The sequence below is a fragment of the Ambystoma mexicanum genome, chromosome 1q (assembly GCF_040938575.1).
Source record: "Ambystoma mexicanum isolate Mex_15411 chromosome 1q, UKY_AmexF1_1, whole genome shotgun sequence".
NCBI lineage: Eukaryota > Metazoa > Chordata > Amphibia > Caudata > Ambystomatidae > Ambystoma > Ambystoma mexicanum.
Genome location: NC_090922.1, coordinates 596,924,445 through 596,943,852, shown reverse-complemented (window position 1 = coordinate 596,943,852; position 19,408 = coordinate 596,924,445).

Genomic DNA, 19,408 nt, shown 5'->3' with positions numbered 1-19,408 from the left:
AATCTCAATCCACGCAAGGATAAACTGGAATTTGCTGTCCCTGTTTAGAAAAACAAAAGCACTAGAGAACATTCCAAAATGTAAAATTCTGAATGCCTCAAATTCTGATAATGGGACCGGTTCATTAAGTAACTGGAACAGACGTTGGATGAGATGTTAAAAGATCTCAACATTAACATAGATACTCTACTTTCCAATCCAAATCTGGTGAAAAGAAAAATCGGGCAAAATGATTGGAATGTAACAGGTGAATTGAGGAGGTCATGCAGACTGATGAAAGAAGCTCCTGGTGAAGCCAATAGCTTCGAGGAACTGCAAAGCTATGTCGATCGCTTCCCTGACCAGAGTCAAAGACAACTGTATATGCATTTCCGTCTTAATGCTTTTTCAACAAAAGAAAGACTTCGAGTTTGTGCAAAATACGCAGACCTAAATACAGAATGCAGATTTTGTGCACTAAAAGATGAAACTCTGAAACATCTGACTTTGTTTTGCTGGAAACTACGCACACTAAGAACTTAGGCATCTGGGCCCGTTACTTCGGAAACAACCCACTCGAAGCGCTGAGGAGTGGTGGATGGTAATGTTTGACGGCGTCGACCCGGAATTGATCTTTGCACTGACTTATTTTCTAAAAGACATAAAAGATCTGCTAGCGGTAACCAGCCCTTGACGTCCTAATTCAACCAGAAGCAGTTAAACTTAATCCAAAAGGACGTGGGATGTTGATGTGTGAAAGCTAGCGAACTGTGGCATAAAGTCCCTGCTTTCCACCTTCGTTCTTCCTTTTTTTTTTCTTATCTTTTTAAAGGTTTTGTATAAACCAATAAAAAAAAGAAATTGCTTTTACCGCCTCCATTGTCCTCGCCACACCCTCACACCTTGCCCCACGCCTTTCCTCCCTAAAGCTCCCCCATTCACTGCACCCTTCACTCCATCTTTCAACCATCTACCTTCTAGGTACCTCAGTTCCACCGAAGTCTCAGATCTACCGACTAGTCATGCTACATTCACCCCAGTTACTAGCTCACCCCATCACATGCCCAGCCGGCAGGCGAAGCCGAGCTGTGAAGGCCGGATGTGAGGGCCGACAAAGCTCTCTGCAGCTCTCCGCTACTCGCAGCGACTGCCGCCCACAACAATGTCCACCTCCATTACGTGTGAGCCGATCAAAGCTAGCCACTTGCCATATAGGAAGAGCTTGTCCCCCATTGTTCTCTCGGTGCTCCAGAGTCCCTCTCTGTACCCCCTGTGACTTGCCCGAAGCCTCCCCTCAGTGCGACACTGATCCGTAAGTCTGCGCACCTCTGTGCACGCACCTGCCCACAAACATATACCACACGGCCCAGGAGTGTCACTAGCCATAGATATAGGCTATGCATCAAAGTCCTGCACCTCAAAGAGGTAGATCTGCATAGGCCTGTGCGCACTTGGGCGCCCACCCCACCGACGTCCATCCCTCACGCTAAACGTGACTATCTAACCACCAAGATGCCTGTCACAACAACGTACAACATGGAGGTAACTACTGCTGCCAGCCTGCCCATATAGGATGACATTTCTTTTGCTGCACGCCCATTGGCCTCTCTGCCGCCTACTGTGACCACCATGCCCATATGTGATGTTGTTGCTACTACTGTATGCCTTACTGCCACCATAATGCCTACTGTTACCACCATGCCGACATGTGATGATGCTGCCACTACTGTATGCCCTAGTGCCACCATAATGCCTACTGTGATCATCTTGCGCATATGTGATGAGGTTGCTACTACTGTATGCCCTACTGCCACCATAATGTCTACTGTCATCACCATGCCAATATGTGATGAGGTTGCTAGTACTGTAGGCCCAACTGCCACCATAATGCCTACTGACAGCACCATGCCCATATGTTATGATGTTGCTACTACGGTAGGCCCAACTGCCACCATAATGCCTAATGTGACCACCATGCCCATATGTGATGATGATGCTGCTACTACTGTATGCCCTACTGCCACCATAATGCCTACTGTGACCACCATCCCCATATGTGATGATGATGCTGCTACTACTGTATGCCCTGCTGCTACCATAATGCCTACTGTGACCACAATGGCCATCAATGCACCCCGCCTCCTAGCCGCGTCCTAGAGGTATTCATCCATCTCAGTACACCACCCCATCCCCCTGCACATCACCCTTAGCCGTGCCCTCCTCAACGCACGCTCCCTCCCAGCTCACGCCTTAGATCTACATGACCTGATTACTGTTCACAACCTCAACCTCCTTCCCATGACAGAAACATGGCTCCATGAAGCATCTGGCCAGCCATAGGGCATGCACTCCCCACCAGCTACACTATCTTCTGACAAGACCGTCTGCATTCTAAGGGACGGCGGGGTAGCGCTCATAGCCACGGAATCTATCTCCATCAGAAAGATCGAAAAATCATTCACAAGCAACTGCGACTTCCTAGTCCTCAAACGTAACACCGTCCACAATTGCACTATCACACTACACATTGTTTACCGCCCCCCTGGTCACCTTGCCGACTTCCATTCAACCCTCACACACCTTCTGTCTGACAACTTGAAGACCTCCACCAAGGTCATCTTGGCAGGTGACCTTAACCTAGCACTCTACGACCCCAATGACGCTCCAGCGAAATCCCTCACAAAGGCTCTGGAAACCCTAGGCTTCAAACACTCCATCGCGGATCCCACACACATCACAGGTTGTATTCTAGACTGGCTAGCACACCATAACTGCCCACCAGTCGTCAGTGCAAACACCCCCTCCCTTGGACTGACCACCACCTTATCCAGTTCACCCTCTCCCCACCAAATAACAGAAACGGCCTGCCATGCCTCTCTCCTCCTCCTTTGCCAGAAGCTCACACCTTCTCACCAAAGAGAGACTCGTACCTCACCTACTAGTCCCAGCCTCGAGAGCCCCACTCTCCAACAACCTAATAACTGGCCCACTCTTTCAACACTACTTAACAGAGGCAGTGGAGGCCACTGCCCCTCTAGCCACCCAGAAAGCCAAATCTACCAAACATTCTAACACATGGTTCTCCCCTGAACTCCTAGACCTGAAGGTCTAAGAAACGTGCAGCCCTATCTACCTGGCAAACCAATCATTTGGACTCAGCCAAACTTGAGTTCAATACACTTTCTAAGGAGTACAAAAAAGCTATCATCCATGCCAAAGCCAACTCTTCCAATACAAGAATTGCCAACGCCAAAGAAATTCTTGACACCTTAAGGGAACTGGAAACTCCTGCACCCTCCCCCCAGACCATATCCAGAGATGAGGCCTGGTGCTGGGACATACATTCAGCCATGCTCAACAAGGTAACACCCCCCTCAACAGAATATTAGCCAACCAACAGCCCCCTAACTCTCCCAAACTCTCTTGCACGCCTGTCTTTAACCATGAGGCCCCTAACACACCACTTTTCTCATTCAGTGACATCAACGAAACAGAAGTCATTTTGCTCATGAAGAACATTAAACCATCCATGTGCAAAGGGGATATTTCTCCTGCCACCCTCAGCAAAGTGTGTGCAGACACACGCACACCCTTCCTCACTACGTTCATTAATGCCTCCTTTCCTTCAGGATCCATTCCACCCAGCCTTAAGGAAGCATGGGTACGCCCCCTCCTAAAAAAAAAAAACTCACTCAACCCGATCAACCCCAACAACTACTGGACCCATAACCACAGTCCCCTTCCTATTAAATATCCTGGACAAAGCAGTCTACCCACAAGTCCAACACTTCCTCGAATCAAACAACATCCTTGGTTCCCAGCAATCTGTCTCCCGCCCTGGCCACGGAACCGAAACGGCCCTGCTCGACCTTAAAAACCAAATCGATGACATCATAGACACAGGCAAACTCACCTTAATCCTCCTCTTAGATCTCTCGGCAGCATTCGACCTGCTGGACCATAAGCTACTCTGTCAACACCTGTCCTCCTCAGCACACTTCTCTGCCAATGCCATCACTTGGACCTCCTCCTTTCTCCTTCTCCAACCAAGCGTCAGCAAAACCAACCACCATCCAATGCACAGTACCACAGGGCTCTTGCATATCCCCTATGCTATACAACATTTTCACCAGACCTCTCTTCAACATACTTGAATCTCTCAGCATCATATACACTAACTAAACCGATGATATTCAAGTTCTCCTCCCTCTGTCTGCTGACTATGAGGCGGATGCCAAGACCCTTAACCCCACCTATACCACCATCCACACCTAGATGGCTGATAACTGACTTTGCCTAAATGGTGAAAAGACAGAACTACTACTGCTAGGACCCACCGACACTCTGAAAAAACTTGACAACCGATACTCATCCTTCAATATTGACAACGCCGCCATCCCAGTTTCACAGGCAGTCAAAACACTTGGGGTCTACCTAGATGCCAACCTATCCATGTCCAGACAAAGTTAGCACCATTGCTTCCTCCGCAGCCTACTACACTAAACTTCTAAATGCAGCCAGGCCATTCCTCATCTCTGCAAACTGCCTGTCTGTTGCTAGAGCCCTTATCGGTTCGAGATTAGACTATTGTGATGTCCTCTTTACAGGCACCTCGGCAAAAAACCTTCACAAACTTCAAACCATCCAAAATAACACCCTACATGCCGTCATAGGCATCCCAAAAAGGGAACAAATCTCTGCAGCCAGATAAGCCCACTGGCTGCACGTCCGCGAATGTGTCCTCTTTAAAACACTTGCCCTTACCCATAAGTGTATCCATCACACAGCCCCGCCCTACATATCTCAGAGAGTTAACAAGCCCCTCTCCTCCAGACCTACAAGAACACACTACTCTACTGCTGCTTGTGCCTAAAGTTAAGCGTGCCAGAGCGGGTGGTGTAAGCTTGCCCTTCATTGCTGCCAGGTAATGGAACTCCCTTTCACTCGCCCTCAGATCAGAACCCTTGCACCTTGCGTTTCGCAAAGCTATCAAAACAAGGCTATTCTCCTAAACCCCTACGTAAGCCAGCAGTGCCTCCAGGCCAGGTCGTGATGTGTACACAGTTAATAACAGCTATATGTAATGTGCTATGTCACGATATGCTATCCACCATGTAACCTTTGTGTAGCCATATCGCCCCCCATGTAACACATCATGTACCCAAGATTGTACACCTACCTGCAACTTTAACTAAGTCTATTCCATGTAACAGCGGCACGATGCCTGTGGGCTGTTTGTGCGCTTTATAAATGCAAATTTAAAAAAAAAATGTTCCTCTGGTACTCGCATAAACTAACACATCACCCGAAAACACCACTGTATTCATTACCCCTTCAATAAACTTTCCATTCCCCCCCGGAACACGGTGGCTGCTGAAGCCTGACCAAATGATCCCTTCTCTTGACAGAATTCCACTTATGGGCAAGGGCTTGTGAAAAACTCAGGAACCCAGGTAAACATCTTTGTGTTGAGCATCATGAAGGCAAAGATCTTGGAGTGGGGGCCCAGAATATTCTTGGCATTTGTGGATCTAATCGAAGCCTTTGATCGAGTAAATAGGGAAAAGCTATGGGACAAATTATCAACGTGGAGATGCCCCGACTCAATACTAGAAGTGATCAAGAGCCTCTACTCTGATACATCCATGTGAGTGCGTCTTAATGAAGCCGGCCAACTATCTCAAGGAATAACGACCTTGCGAGGGGTTAAACAGGGCTGCCCGCTAGCACCAGCCTTATATAACCCCTATAAGGGAGACATTGGAGAACACGAAAGCACCGTAAGAGCATTTCCCCCTAAGCTAGGCAATGAGAAAATTAGCCGTCTACTGTATGAGATGATATTATTCTGCTAGACCAAATGGCAATCGGCCTCCATCGCAGACTCAACGCCTTAGAAGCCTATATAAGAGAAAACGACCTTGAAATCAACATCACAAAAACTAAAATTTTGGTCATGGAAAAATCTTATAAACCCAAAGAGTCTGGACGATGGCACATAAAGGGGAAACCGGTGGAAAAAGTAACCTCTTTCACTTGGGAACAACTAAGAACAGTAACCCAAAAGAATCAGCCATGCAAGAAACACTCTGGGCAAAAACAAAATGTCTAACTACACAAACGAAGAAAATTGACAGAAAATATGGCTGTTTCTCCTTATAACCTGCAATCAATTTTTACAAAGCGAAAGCCACCCCAGCAATTACTTATGGTACAGAAGCGATGCTGGCGATTCCAGACAATATATGGCCAAGTCTGGAAGGATTTTTTTGGAGGAAAATCTAGAATTTACCATCATCCACGCCAATGGCCTCAGTGAGGAGAGAACTGAGCCTGGTATCCTTAAAAGCAACTGTGCTTTTAAATGGGCTGATGCTCTTTCGCAAAACTCAAAACTCCAAACTCAAACTGAGACAATCCGAGAGGAAATAAAAAAAGAAACCAATGAGATGTTGAAAGTGTGGGCGAGGAGAAACCGAGACCTGCTTGAAGAGATTGGAAGCTCTGAAAGAGAGCTCGAAGAAAACCCAGATAAAGTGAAATCCCGACTAAAAACCTGGCATTGGATTCAAACACTTCAGGAAGCGTAAAAAAAAAAACTAACCAGACACCTCTCAGTGAACCTCCAAAAGGTCAACATGACAGTAGAATATCTGGTAAAGTTTCCAAACAAAGGAATAAGATCAACCTTTTTAAGAGCCAGACTAAACCTTCTGAAAACCAATGAGATCCTAGCAATAAGAGGAATCTCAACTACAAACTCTTGTCGCTATTGCAAGAGAGAAGACATCGTGGAAACAATCAGACACCTTCTCTTGTCATGTTAAGGCACAACCTCAAACAGACAGACTCACATGGGCCACTTATTTAAAGACGCCTACACCCTAGATGAAACACACTGGTGGAACCGCCTGTTGAGTGGCAAATCAACTAAAACAGTGATTGCAGTAGTACATTTTATTCAAAGCCTAGGTCTGGATACCATGTCTATTAATACTCTAGACAACGGATTGGGAAAATAGACTGGAATTAGAGTCAAGATGCTGACCAAACACGAAAATCATTCCATTTTATGATGAAGAACATGTTAAAGAATCTTGCAAAAAGTGAACTAATCAATTAAGACAGGAATAATAAAAAAAACTTTTTTAAAAAATGGCACTCTACAGTACTTGAATGCCCCTTAAGTGGTGATGAAAGTGGTCACATTTTGACACCAAAGGCACCTGGTGGTAGCCAGCAGACAAATCTATCACAGTAAAGAATTGCACCTCTCCTGTCTTAGCTAAAACTCCAGAAATGACTGGCAAGGGGTGTCGATCAATCCAAGTGTTCTTGTTGAGGTCCGTTAAGTCCACACATTGCTTTTAGTCACTAACATAACAGCGGGCAACCAGTGCGAACTTTCAATCTTTTCAATGATTCCCCTCTGGAGCAACACATCCAATTCATTTTTCATTTTTTCCCTTAACTGATGGGGAACGGATATCACTTTATGAATGACAGGAACAGCCTTGTGCTTGACCTTGATGTAATGCTCAAAGTCTTTCAGTCTTCCCAATTCCTCCGTGAACACCTCTGGGAATTCTTTCTCCCTCTTGTCCTCTAGATCTGCGACTGCCGCCGGTTTCTCAGACCTGACTTTGATCCAAATTCCCAGCTCGGCTTGTTCATCCCAACCAAGTGCAACAATCCCTTGCTGGCCACATAAACTTGCGCATTGGCCTTCCTTGCTTTGTGCTCCACTAATGCTACATACTTGTCAATCAGCTCGAATAAACCTCCCCCATAAGCATATGGCTGAATATCATGCTCTTCCAGGACTTCTACTCTGTCTCCCAAATCATTGGTAAATGTTTGCACTGACATGATGGCCCAGGGGGAGCCACTGTCGACCTTTATCGTCAACGGTTTCGCATGTAGCAAGAAATTATCAATTGGGCCCCTCTTCGCCCTGTTATGGCTGTAATGTCAAACACGTGTCGGGCCTGCATCAAAAGAAGGCTGCAGTTGGCCGGACAGCGATAGTTGGGGCTGGCCGGACTGTGATACCTCCTACTCTGGTTGCTGTGCCACAGACTCTAGGGCACTGACAACCTCTTTCTTGCACACAAGCACAAAATATCCTCTTCTTTTGCACTTCATAGAATTGCCGTTCTTGGCTGGACAGAACAAACTTGTTGACAGAGACTGGCCACTTCCGCACCTGAAACAGCTGTGTTCCCTTTGGCCTTGTTTATCGATTTCAGTGCACAGATTTCCTGAGCTGGTTTTCCCATTTTCATATTCCTCATATAAAGCGCAGTGTGTTCCATAGTTCTAGCCATCTCCACTATCTCTTCCAATGTTAGATCCTTGGCAAGAAGCTTTTCTTTCACCTTACAAACCAACTGATCCCTCATGTGAGAGATGGTCAAGGCTCCAAAGTCACACGTGTGGCTCAATATCCTCAAAGCCACCATGTACTTCTCTACTGGTTCCTGAGGTTCTTGAGCCCTCTGAAAAGATGTATGTCATTTGAACTTGGTATTCTTTCTTGGGGCAAAGTGGTCTTGGAGCTTCTTGACCGCCGTGGTAAAATCATCACGCTGCACTTTGCCTTCTTCCATGGGTTCAGGGAGGCCATCATAAATGCTGCACCCCTCCGCACCAAGATTATGTAACAACACTGCTTGTTTCCTTGCAGGCGTAAATGTATCCCGCCTATCACCACCCAGTGTGTATCAAGCATTCTCTTTCATCGGTCCCAGCGAATACGGGGATCACTGGGCTCTGCCAAAAACTGAGGAGGTGAGGCCATGATAGCCACCTCCATTGCTGCAAGAATTGTGCCACACAGGTCCTATGCCAAAGGTTCCTTACCTGGGACAGTCACTTGCCTTGCTCCTTATCGCCTTCCTTTCCTTGCCATCTATGGGGCTACTGGCTTGGGCAATACTTTTTCATGCAGTGAGACCCACTCCGCACACAGATGTCCGCACAGGTTGCCAGGGACCCCAGCAGAGGTCTCGTCCTTTTCTAAGGAGGCCGAAGCATAACCACGCACAGAGGTCTTTTCCTCTAGCAGAATCCAGACGCGACAGTGCTCACCGGTCTGCATCGCTGTGACGAAGTAACGAGGCACCCGTAGTCCAGGGATGAATATCTGTTTCTAAACCATCAATCAGCCGGACACCTCTAGTACACCAGAAGGGATCCGAACAGACTGGAATGCAAGTGAATTATAAAACCTCCTTGTCCAAATTTTGGTAACGTGAATGGAATGGCAGGTTTATCTTCTCATGGTCGTAGATCGTTGGTTAGTTGCAACACAGTGAAAATACAATAATTACCCAATGATAAAAGAGACTGTCCAGTCAAAGTTCTATAAAAAGACCTACTTTATTATTACTACAACAGACAGTTCTAGCACAATACAATTACAACCCACACCGTAAAGGAACACAGAGGACAGACAGTTTCACAAAGGAAAGGGATGCACTCTGGATACTGACAGGAGGGTAGTTGGTAAAGCAATCAGTCTTATAGTTCAAGGTTTTTTGGTTTCAGCACTAAAGGAGCAAAGGGTCGTACCTTTCTCTAGGGGCCTTCGGAGAAGGACCACGGAGGCAGAACCGCAATGTCCTGGTGCTGAAGAAGTTCTTGGTGCTCGACAATGTCGAGGCCATTCCAGGACACTTCGCAGCCCTTGAGACAGAGTTAGTGGTGGGAGACAGCTGCGGGTACCAGGCGGAAGGCAGTTCGCCAAGCCAGGCTGAATGGACATCTGCAGGCCGTCCGGTGCGGTGGCTCAGGGCCAAGAATCGGTGTCTCTGTGCTGGTTGGCAGATCTGGAATGCTGGTTGAGGCGTCTCAGGCGGCTCTGGTGACTGCAGCGTGACAACTGGATGTGGTTCGAAGACTCAACTGTCTCAAAATTGTCCTTACAACGATGGACCCTGGATGATGCTTGTGCGGCACTCCTCCTTGCTTCTTTTCAGGGCTTCTGTTCTTTCAAGGCAGACGGCCCAAAGCTCAGGAGGGTGTTAGCAGGCAACTGCCTTGCCCTTTGTCCTTTGTCCAGAGACTCTCCAGCACTTCCCACCTAGGAAGCTTGCTGTGAGAACCTAGCAGGGCACGCTGTGTGCTGGCTGGGTACTGGTTCTGGAGCTGTTGGGTGGGTCCTCTGAGTCTGGTATCTCCCTCTGCTCCCTGGGAGATGTTAAGGGGAGGGATCTTGCTTCCCTCTTGGAACTCCAGGCCTTCCTTCACTGGCGGAAGATGTAAGGTAGACTGTACCTTTAGCTTGGGTCCAAATGAGTCCTTCTTCTTACTTCTTGAAAAGTCTTCAGATGATCTGATCAGTGAGGGGCTCAGCCCTCTTTTAAAGCCAAACGGGGGTCAGGAATTGGTGTAGGCCAAGGCTAACTTAAGTGAGCCAATCCTGGGTCTCCACCAACAATCTTCAGTGATGCTTCACATCAGAATCAGAGCGCTTGGCACCATACAGGGGAAAGATGACAACATATACTTCTAAGTCCCAACCATCTTTCTGTCTGCTGTACATCAAAGTGTCTCCATAATTAACTGAGCCCTATGCAGCACTTGATCACAACATGGGCCTCCTTTGAAGTAGGGGGTTGCAGGCAGATGTTCGTCTCCTACAATTCACACAATTCCCTGCTCTGAAAGGAGTTGTTCCAGACAGGACGTTCACTGCCCTTTCACACCAAGGAGGGGTGTTAGTGCAAAGTCGAAACATTGCATTACAAAGAGGTGTTGGCGTTTGGTCTCCATTGTCACTTCCTGCACCCAGGCTTTCCCTGAGGCCTGCTAATTAGTATTCTTCAGTATTCACCGCCACCAGCAAGGTTTGACAACGGAGATGCAAATCCATGGGCCCTTGAAATTCTAATCAGGCTGCCCATGGCCATAGGGTTTTGATGTACCCACAGTTGTCAGGTGTCAGCTACACATGACAGGGGAGGACATGACATCTGAAGAAAAGGTGCCCCAGCCAAATGAATGGGAACACAATGGTGTGCCATGAAAGTTGGGGAGGGACAAACACCCCTGTCCCCCCCTAAAATTACACCCATGAGGGTGGCGCTTGTAAGCGGTGTCCTCCCAGAGTACATGACTATTTTTCTGCTGTGCTTTGAGCATGGAAAATATGTGCGGGAATGGCCCCACATATTTTCAGAGGTTGATCTACCATCATTTATTCTTTTAAACAAACAAAAAATCAAAAAGCCCAGGTGAGCGCATCCTCCCTGTGCGGTTGGTCGAATTCCTCACAGTCGAGCTCTGCCTCACCGGGTCTAATCAATGGCTGATTATGCTCCTGGTGCCCTCCGAATCTTCTAGACATCCGGCAGTCGTCCTTGATGCCGGCCACCACCAAGTACTGGATGGGTACGAGTGCCAAACTCCAGCGCCACGGCTGAGATGGTGTCCGACACGCAGGAAGCTCCACAGGCTCTTGCTGTCCCCCTCACAGCCCCCACCAGCTCATCGCCAATGGGGTAATGATTTCGCTGGCAAAAAGTAGGTGGTGGTAAATCCTTTATTTGAGCCTGCAAAGCACGAGCCACATCTCACTGCCAAGCAGGTCACAACCACCTGACCCTGAATGCCAGCCCCCCAACATTCCTTTTGGAAGAAGTACAACATTAAAACACAACATCGTGCATCTCAAAAGGTCGGGGCTACTAGGAGGCTGATAGGAGCCCAATAAGAGGGGTAGTGGGCGAGGTGGCATGTGCGAGCCAGCGTAGAAGCCAAATGACAGGAAGGAGGATACACATTTAGCGGGGGAGCATAGGGAAAAGTGCCCGCACGTTGCCATCGGGGTAAGTGATTGGGAATGTCAGGGGAGTGATCGATACGGCGTATAGTGGAGCGGCATTTGGAAAGCGGCCTTTAATGTAATTAACACGAGATGGGCGGTTGAAGGCCATAGACTCGTGAAGCTGCTAGCAGTCATAAGAGTTGGCAATTCGTGGAGATGTAAAGTTTCAAAATGAACTATCAAGTTTTCGATCCAAGGCTAGAGCACAGTGTTGCAACTAGACGAAAATTTCAGGGCGGAAGCTAACCCTTCAAATGTTGGGAGAGGGGCTATCTTCAGAGACTGCGGGAGGAGGGGCACACTTACCTTTGTGGGGTATGTAACTTCTTAACACATTATAATGAGACTATTCTGGTGCAGCTTCAATATTACAAGCAATTAACTCTCTCCTTCACCTCTGAAACCAGACACTTAAGGGCTGCTGTGAGAATGAGCTGTCCCCTGCACACCCACCCCAACTCATGCAAGTGCTAACACCCCATCACAATTTCAATTGGCTAAAAATGTTCACCCCGCGTATTCATTGAATTGACAGCGTAAAGTAACCGTATTCGCAAGTCACAAACCGAACGCCCCCGGCACGCCTACATGCAAAGCATGAACAGCCAGGACAGCTACCCTTTGCCCGCTCCCCTGGGCATGAATACACGCACCTTTCAAACAGTGTGTGGGGTCCCCCGTAAGTAGGCCTGCGACTCGGGGCCCCTGGCAAGGTAGCCGTAACTGTATCCGGCACACCGACAACATGCATATAAAAAAATCGTAACTCTGCAACAACTCGGGAAATCTGCGTGCGAACCCACGTAAAACATTCCTGCACCCTGCTACACTGCTTACGTGCACCCTTAAGTTACATCGGAACCCTGATTGAGTACACGCACCCCGAAATCCGACATGCGACCCCACCTGCGCACTGAAAATCCTACACGCAAGTGTACTTGCGACTGCGTGCGGGTGGCAGATCGTATGAAGGACTTGCGTGGCCATTTCCAAGCCGAGACATTGCGCAAACGAATCCATGAATATGTCTCGTGCTGCGTAATAGTGGGCGTGCGAGGGACTGCCTGCAGGCCGTCCCTCGGAACGCCCACTTATTGCAAGTTCTTCTTCTTCTTTTAGAGCCACATCAACGAATTATAACTCTAACCAATTTAGTAATATTTAACTTATTTTAGGAAGGCAAACAAACGTAAGCTTTTAAAGGACAATTAGTTAACATCACTTCCAGGCTGGGATTTCTTTCTTTTTATCTAGGGGGAAACCGCCCAAAAAGCGTAATAATAAGTCACTTTGGAGATAAAATGTCATTAAAAGTGAACAGAGTCTCCTTTGCCGTCCCGTGAATTGTTGCACAACCTCTAGCAATTACCCATATAGATGATGTGGGGTGAGGGGCAGCCTTTATAAAGCAATGCAGCAGGTGCCATCTAGCCCGACCTGATTCCCCTCAACCCCCACACATTCCCACAGTCTGCGCGGAGAGCTGTAATGACACTATCCCCCAGTCCCAAGTGAGCGACAGCAAGGGTTCAAGTGGAACCACAAACATCATGAAGGCATCTCTTCAAATGCACGAGCAAGATATGCTTGGATTTCAATTCCTACTCCAGCCCAATCCTGCTCCATGGGTCCCTGCCAAGAACACAATGTTGCCTTCCTAGAGAGGACATAGCAGGGGGCACAGGAGGGGAGGATGGATCATTTTAGGCCTGCAACGTTTCTTCACCCATAATGTAAATGGACAAAAACTCCTGATAGAAATTTGAACCAATGGACAGTACACATTTAAGTTGCATTTATACTTCTCAGGGTCCTCCAAAAATAATGCTTCCTGGGATGGTTGTATTATTAATGTATTTATTGAAAATTCAGGATGTCAGTTCTCAAAGAAATGTCGTACATAGGAGGTAATACAGATTGCACAGTCAGTCCAAGAGAATGCATGAGTATGGTACCTTTCCAACAAGCATTGGCAATGCCAATGCCAAAAGTGTTGCCTTTTGTGTAGGCATGGGAAAGGCCCATTCCAGGCACTTCCGTCGTGGTATTAACTGGTCATCGATGGTAGCAGATACACAATGGTGCAAGTACCTGGGCATGTAAAAGCAGCGGCTGGCAAATGGCTAATCCTCATACACATGCCAGAACCTTTGGCTTTAGCAATGCTTGTTTTTAACAGCACTATAGTGAAGGACACTCATAGTGCTTATAAATCAAGTGGCTAAAGGCAGATCTGGTCAAGTCATTTTTATTACACCAGTAGCGCGTTTACTGCTCGAATTAAGTCATTAACTCCCAGAAGCCACTTCGGACACACTGTTTGATGGTAAGGCTTGACAAAGTTAGCTCAAAAAGATCCTAGGAGGATGCGTTTTGGGAGACGCGGGGCAGGAAGTGGTTGTAAATGGCCACAGGCATTAGCATAGCCATGGGCAGTAAATGGGTGGGTAAATAGCCAAACAACACCTACAAGCTTCGTGTCCCTCCTCATATGCCATTTCTCTTTAGCAGCACTCTAATGCAACCGTTTTGGCTTATAGGTGGTGCTTAGCGCCCCCTAATAGTCAAAACTTAAAAGGGGGATATCTGATTGGGCAGATGGCCAATGAACGAAAGGGGTGTTAAGGAGAAACATAGACCAGGGACTGAGACGAGCTACAGACATAAATGTACATTTGGGGACTTGAACCTGAACCCACCATTTTTATACATATATACATTATTTTGCAAATGAATGTGTCACTATCCGGAGGGATAGACCCGGGTCAGAGGGTGGGCAGCGGTGGGGGAGGGAGTTATTGGTTCCCATGAATAAGAGGTTGTTAAAGGGTAAAAGATTCTGCCGTTTGGAGCATTTTGCAGGCATCATGGGGCAAAGGAATTGGCGACAGTGCTGCACATTTGTGAAAGTGGATTTTCTTTTGGGTGGGAGTACACTTGTTTCCATCCTACCATTAGATTGTGTGTCCTAGACCATAACACATTTTGCTCCCCTCCCCCAAAACTGTTTCTGGATTCCTGGAGCGAGCACTCCTGAGGGCAGAAACAGATAGAGATATATGTGGAATGTGGAATGTGGAATGTGGAATGTGGAGGGAATGGGGTGATATAAACGGGATTGGGTGATTACTGCGCTGCACATTTGGTCGAATCCGAATTGGTAGCAGATTTTTTAACGAAATTGGCTGCAAAAATATTGGGGGGTTCGTGATTATAAATATAGGGGTTGGTTGGGGCCAATTCGTGTTGGAGAAAAAAAAACTCGACCAAATCAAATATGACCAAATGTTTTCGATGTAAGCAACCCAAACCATAGAGACATTTGGTAGGCGTGTGGGCCTGGGGCCTGGCTTTCCTCTTCCCAGGAGAAACCCGTGGATGTGGAATCTTTTTAGGAATTGTTCTGAGTTCAGGCCCAGTTGTAGTAAAGGTATGAAAACATCCCTTCAGGATTCAGGTTTGGGTCACGGCCTAGCTTGTGAGTGGGATCCGAAGGCGGATCCTTTAAACGAAACTCTGCATGCAGTGCGCTCCAGTGCTTTTCCCTCTGCGCCCGTCTCGCGCATCTCCAGCACACGTGGTACATTGAACGGAAACTACTTCCTGAATGACGTGCCAGTTGCTTGGCTATTTCAAAACTTTGGGGGTCATTGCGAGTTTGGAGGTAGCCATGGCGCTATTAGCACCATGGCTGCCTCCAAACCCGGGTCCGGGTCCGGTGTCACTGAATGGGGACTTACCGGGACATTCCGACCTATGCGGACCCGGTAAGTCCCCATTCAGTAAACCATTCCCCATTCCCATTGAGCCCAAATAGGGCTCAATGGGAATGGGGAAGGCGCTAATATTGAGCCCGCAAATTGCAGGCCCGTTATTAGCTCCAAGGTCCCTTAACGGGTCCCACAAAGAACGGCTGGTCAGACCAGCCGTTCCTGCTGGGACCCGCTAAGGGACCTCGGAATATAGCGGTAGTGGCTTAACGGCACCGCCATCCTTAACGGTGCTGTTAAGCCCCTACCGCCATACTCCTAATGACCCCTTTGTCTATTTGTATATTTGCATGCACTCAACTTCAACACATTATGTGTTTTTCACATAATAATGTGTTATTGATAACAATGGCCACTGTAGATACCATGCCCCACACCCCTTCACATCAAGATTGGACCCTGCACTACTACGTGACACGTGCTTCCCTTACATGTTTTAGTTGCATCAGGGTGTCCAGCCTGTTTGGTGGCCAGGAGAAGCTGACTTGCCTCTCTTCCAAGACAGTGGCCAGCATCGCCACCTAGGCACTGCACTCCACTCCACCACGCAAGGACATGCAAGACCACTGGAGTGAACTTCATTTGGTTTATTTATTTATCTATACATTTGTAAAGCGAACTAAACCCATGGGCATGAAGGCACTGGTTCCAGGACATGTTACAAGGCAAGCATACGTGTATTCAAACAATCAGCTGGAGTCAAGAGATAAACCCTGTGTATAGTTTAAGGGCCTTTTAGTCGCTAATTAAATGTCTAACTGCGTTTTGGTCCCCAATAGTCTTTTAAAATACATTCTAGTACTAGTTGCCTGTTTAACTCAATTTCTGGTCACATTTGGCCAGTTTAACAGCATTTTGCCTAGCCTGTTTATCTTCATTGAAGTCACTAGTGGCTCTTTACCTTCACTATAGTCACTACACCTAACCCTCCTTCCTGATATCTGACGCTACTCATCACCAGCATGGTACTCCCATCGTCACGCCCCTCCTTCTCACGCTATTCTTAGCCTACACCAGGAACTCCTGGCACACACCAGCATTGTCCCCCTAGCCTTCATAACCTCACTGATATCCCATTGTCCACCTGAGCCTTGAAACACCATGGGCCTCATTACGACCCTGGCGGTAAGGGGTTTACGCCAGCGTTAGCTGCGCCGACCCCTTACCGCCAACTACGAGTTCCCAGAACGCCATGGTCACTTTTCCGCCCGCTTTTTGCGGGCGTAAAAATCCATGGCGCTATGGGACCTCGGTGTTAATTACGCCACCGTAGTGTACGGTGGCGTAATTAACACCTTCCCCACTCCCATTGAGCCCTATGGGGCCGAAATGGGAATGGGGAAGGGTAAATGGGTCAATGGGGACTTACCGCCCCGCCAACCTCGGAATGGGGCGGTAAGTCCGCCATCCGCCATGGCGTAAAGGGACTTTGCGCCATGGCGGAAAAGTCCGCCGATGGCGGAAAAAATCTGCCAGGGTCGTAATGAGGGCCCATGTGTTGTATAGGTCGCCTTACAAATATCCAATAAATAAATAACCCAAGTAGCTGTACACATAAATGACTCTAACCTTATCTACCCCCCTCGCCTCCCTTCCGCAGGCACCGTATACTCTAATACTAGCTCTGCCCCCTCCCACTGAACTGACTTTAGGGCTCTGCAATGCCCATTAACCCTGCAATAAAACTTCCTTTCTAGCCCGACCACCTCTCCTCTCAGCTTCCGCACCTCGCAGTGATGGCCATTACCAAAACCTTGATTCCTCACCAGGACAGAGCCACACTAGACACCCTTCACCCTGAAGTGGCCACCTTCTCCCAATCCCCTTGTCTATTCAAGAAAGGAGATGGAGTGGGTCTCTCAATCAGCCAATAAGCCCCATGCACACCCCTTCCCCTCAACTTCATTCCTTCTTCTTTCAAACAAATTGGTCTTCAACTCCTCCTGCCTACTACTCTTGACACCATGTTTATCTATCGGCCTCCTGGTACTCTCAGCCTCTCTAATTAGTCCTTAACCTCCTGCCTGAATCTCTGTCCTCTGAAGTCTTGGCCATACTCCTGGGAGACTTTAATCTCAATAACAAGGATAAGGCTCGCCATCTTTAGTGTCACTTCTTCCAACCACCCTCCGGACACACTCCACAACTATTTAACACACATTCATTTTTAACGCAAGTCTATTTTCCTGCCCCTCTATCCCCGGGCCATACTTCCCTCCATTAACCATATTCCCTCTGATCACTCCCTCCTTCACGCAGCTCCCTCTCTCTGACATTGATGATTGAGTGCACATTGTCACATGACTACAAATCAATCAGGTCCCCCCTCCAGATGCTTTCTCCCCTCCTTGCTGACTAAGCTGAAATGGCCTTCCAAGGCTTCAACCTAGTATTTGCGACCGCCTTTGAGCACCACTAGCTATTTCACTCTTGTCCAACACTGGAGAACAAATATACTCCTCCGCCTATAGGCCACTGGCAAAACATCTGTTTCCCTTTTCTCCTTGAGTCGTACAGGTAACCCCCCCACCCCCACACGATCTCTTGTGCCCTCGATGCTGCAAAGTCATTCTACTACACCAGCCTCATATTTCCTCTCCAGTCTCACTGCTGCACGCTCTCCAGGACACCCCAGTCCATGCATGCCCACTGCTGGCACTCTCCAGTCCTTCCTTTCTCTCTACCGATGCTACTGTTTTCCACGAAAACCTCTAAAATCTGTGACACCCTCATTACCACCCTCTGCCCCCCTAACAATCCCCCCATGTCCCCTTGCCCTACTTCAATTTTCTCCATTCTGTTAGATTTTACTTCCACCATACTGGAAGAACTGGCACCCAAGCTCTGGTCTGCCCACCTGTCTTGTGCTCCTGCAGAACTACTCGCACACCAGACCATGTATAAACCTACACCCCATACCTGCACCTTCCTCTCCCCTCTATTCAACCTCACCCTGTCCTCTGAGATCTCCCAGACAGCTTTTAGCTGGCCATTATTTGCAGCTGACCCCAACAAACATGCTAACCGTTGACATTCCCTTCAACCTCGCGTATCTAAAGTGCTAGAACCTGTGGTGTCAAACAACATCACAGCTTACTAGGAATTGCATGGACTCTCTCCAGTTTGGGTTTCACAGCCATCCCGCCATGGATGCAGAACTCACCTAGGTCTCTAACATCCCCACTACTCCTCATCACTCCCTCCTATTCCCCATCCTCACCCTCCCTGATCTCTCAGCTGCCTTCACACTCTTAAGCACTCAACCCTCTTGCCAACTCTCACGCATCATAGATTCCAGGACACTGCCCTGGCCTGGATTGCCTTCTACCTAGCTGCTCAATTGTTTGTTTCTATCTCCCTAAATGCTGGCACATCCCTAACACTCTGGTATCAGGCAGAGTCCCTCAAGGTTCTTTCCTTGGGCCTCTCCTATTCACTCTCTCCATCTCGCTTGTTGGCAAGCTCATCTCTTCCTTTGGGTTCTCGTATCATCTCTTCATGGGGGAAACACAAATATTTGTCTTCTTCCTCTCCTTCACTCAAGAATTCTTCCTGCTTCGCCGACTGCTTGGCCACCAAAAGCCTCTGGATGACGTCATGCTCCCTGATGCTAAACTTCTCTGAAACTGAGTACATTAAAAAGAAGAGGGATAATATTCGAATGCGCCAACCAGTATTTTCAAAAGTTTATGCTAGTATTGATCTCGCAGATTTTCGTCAGATTATGAAGTTTTGTTGATAGTGATAGGTTTGTTGAGGTTCAAATATCATTCTGACAATATTTTGATGCCAAAAAAGGAAAAGATTTTATTTCCAAACATTCACTATA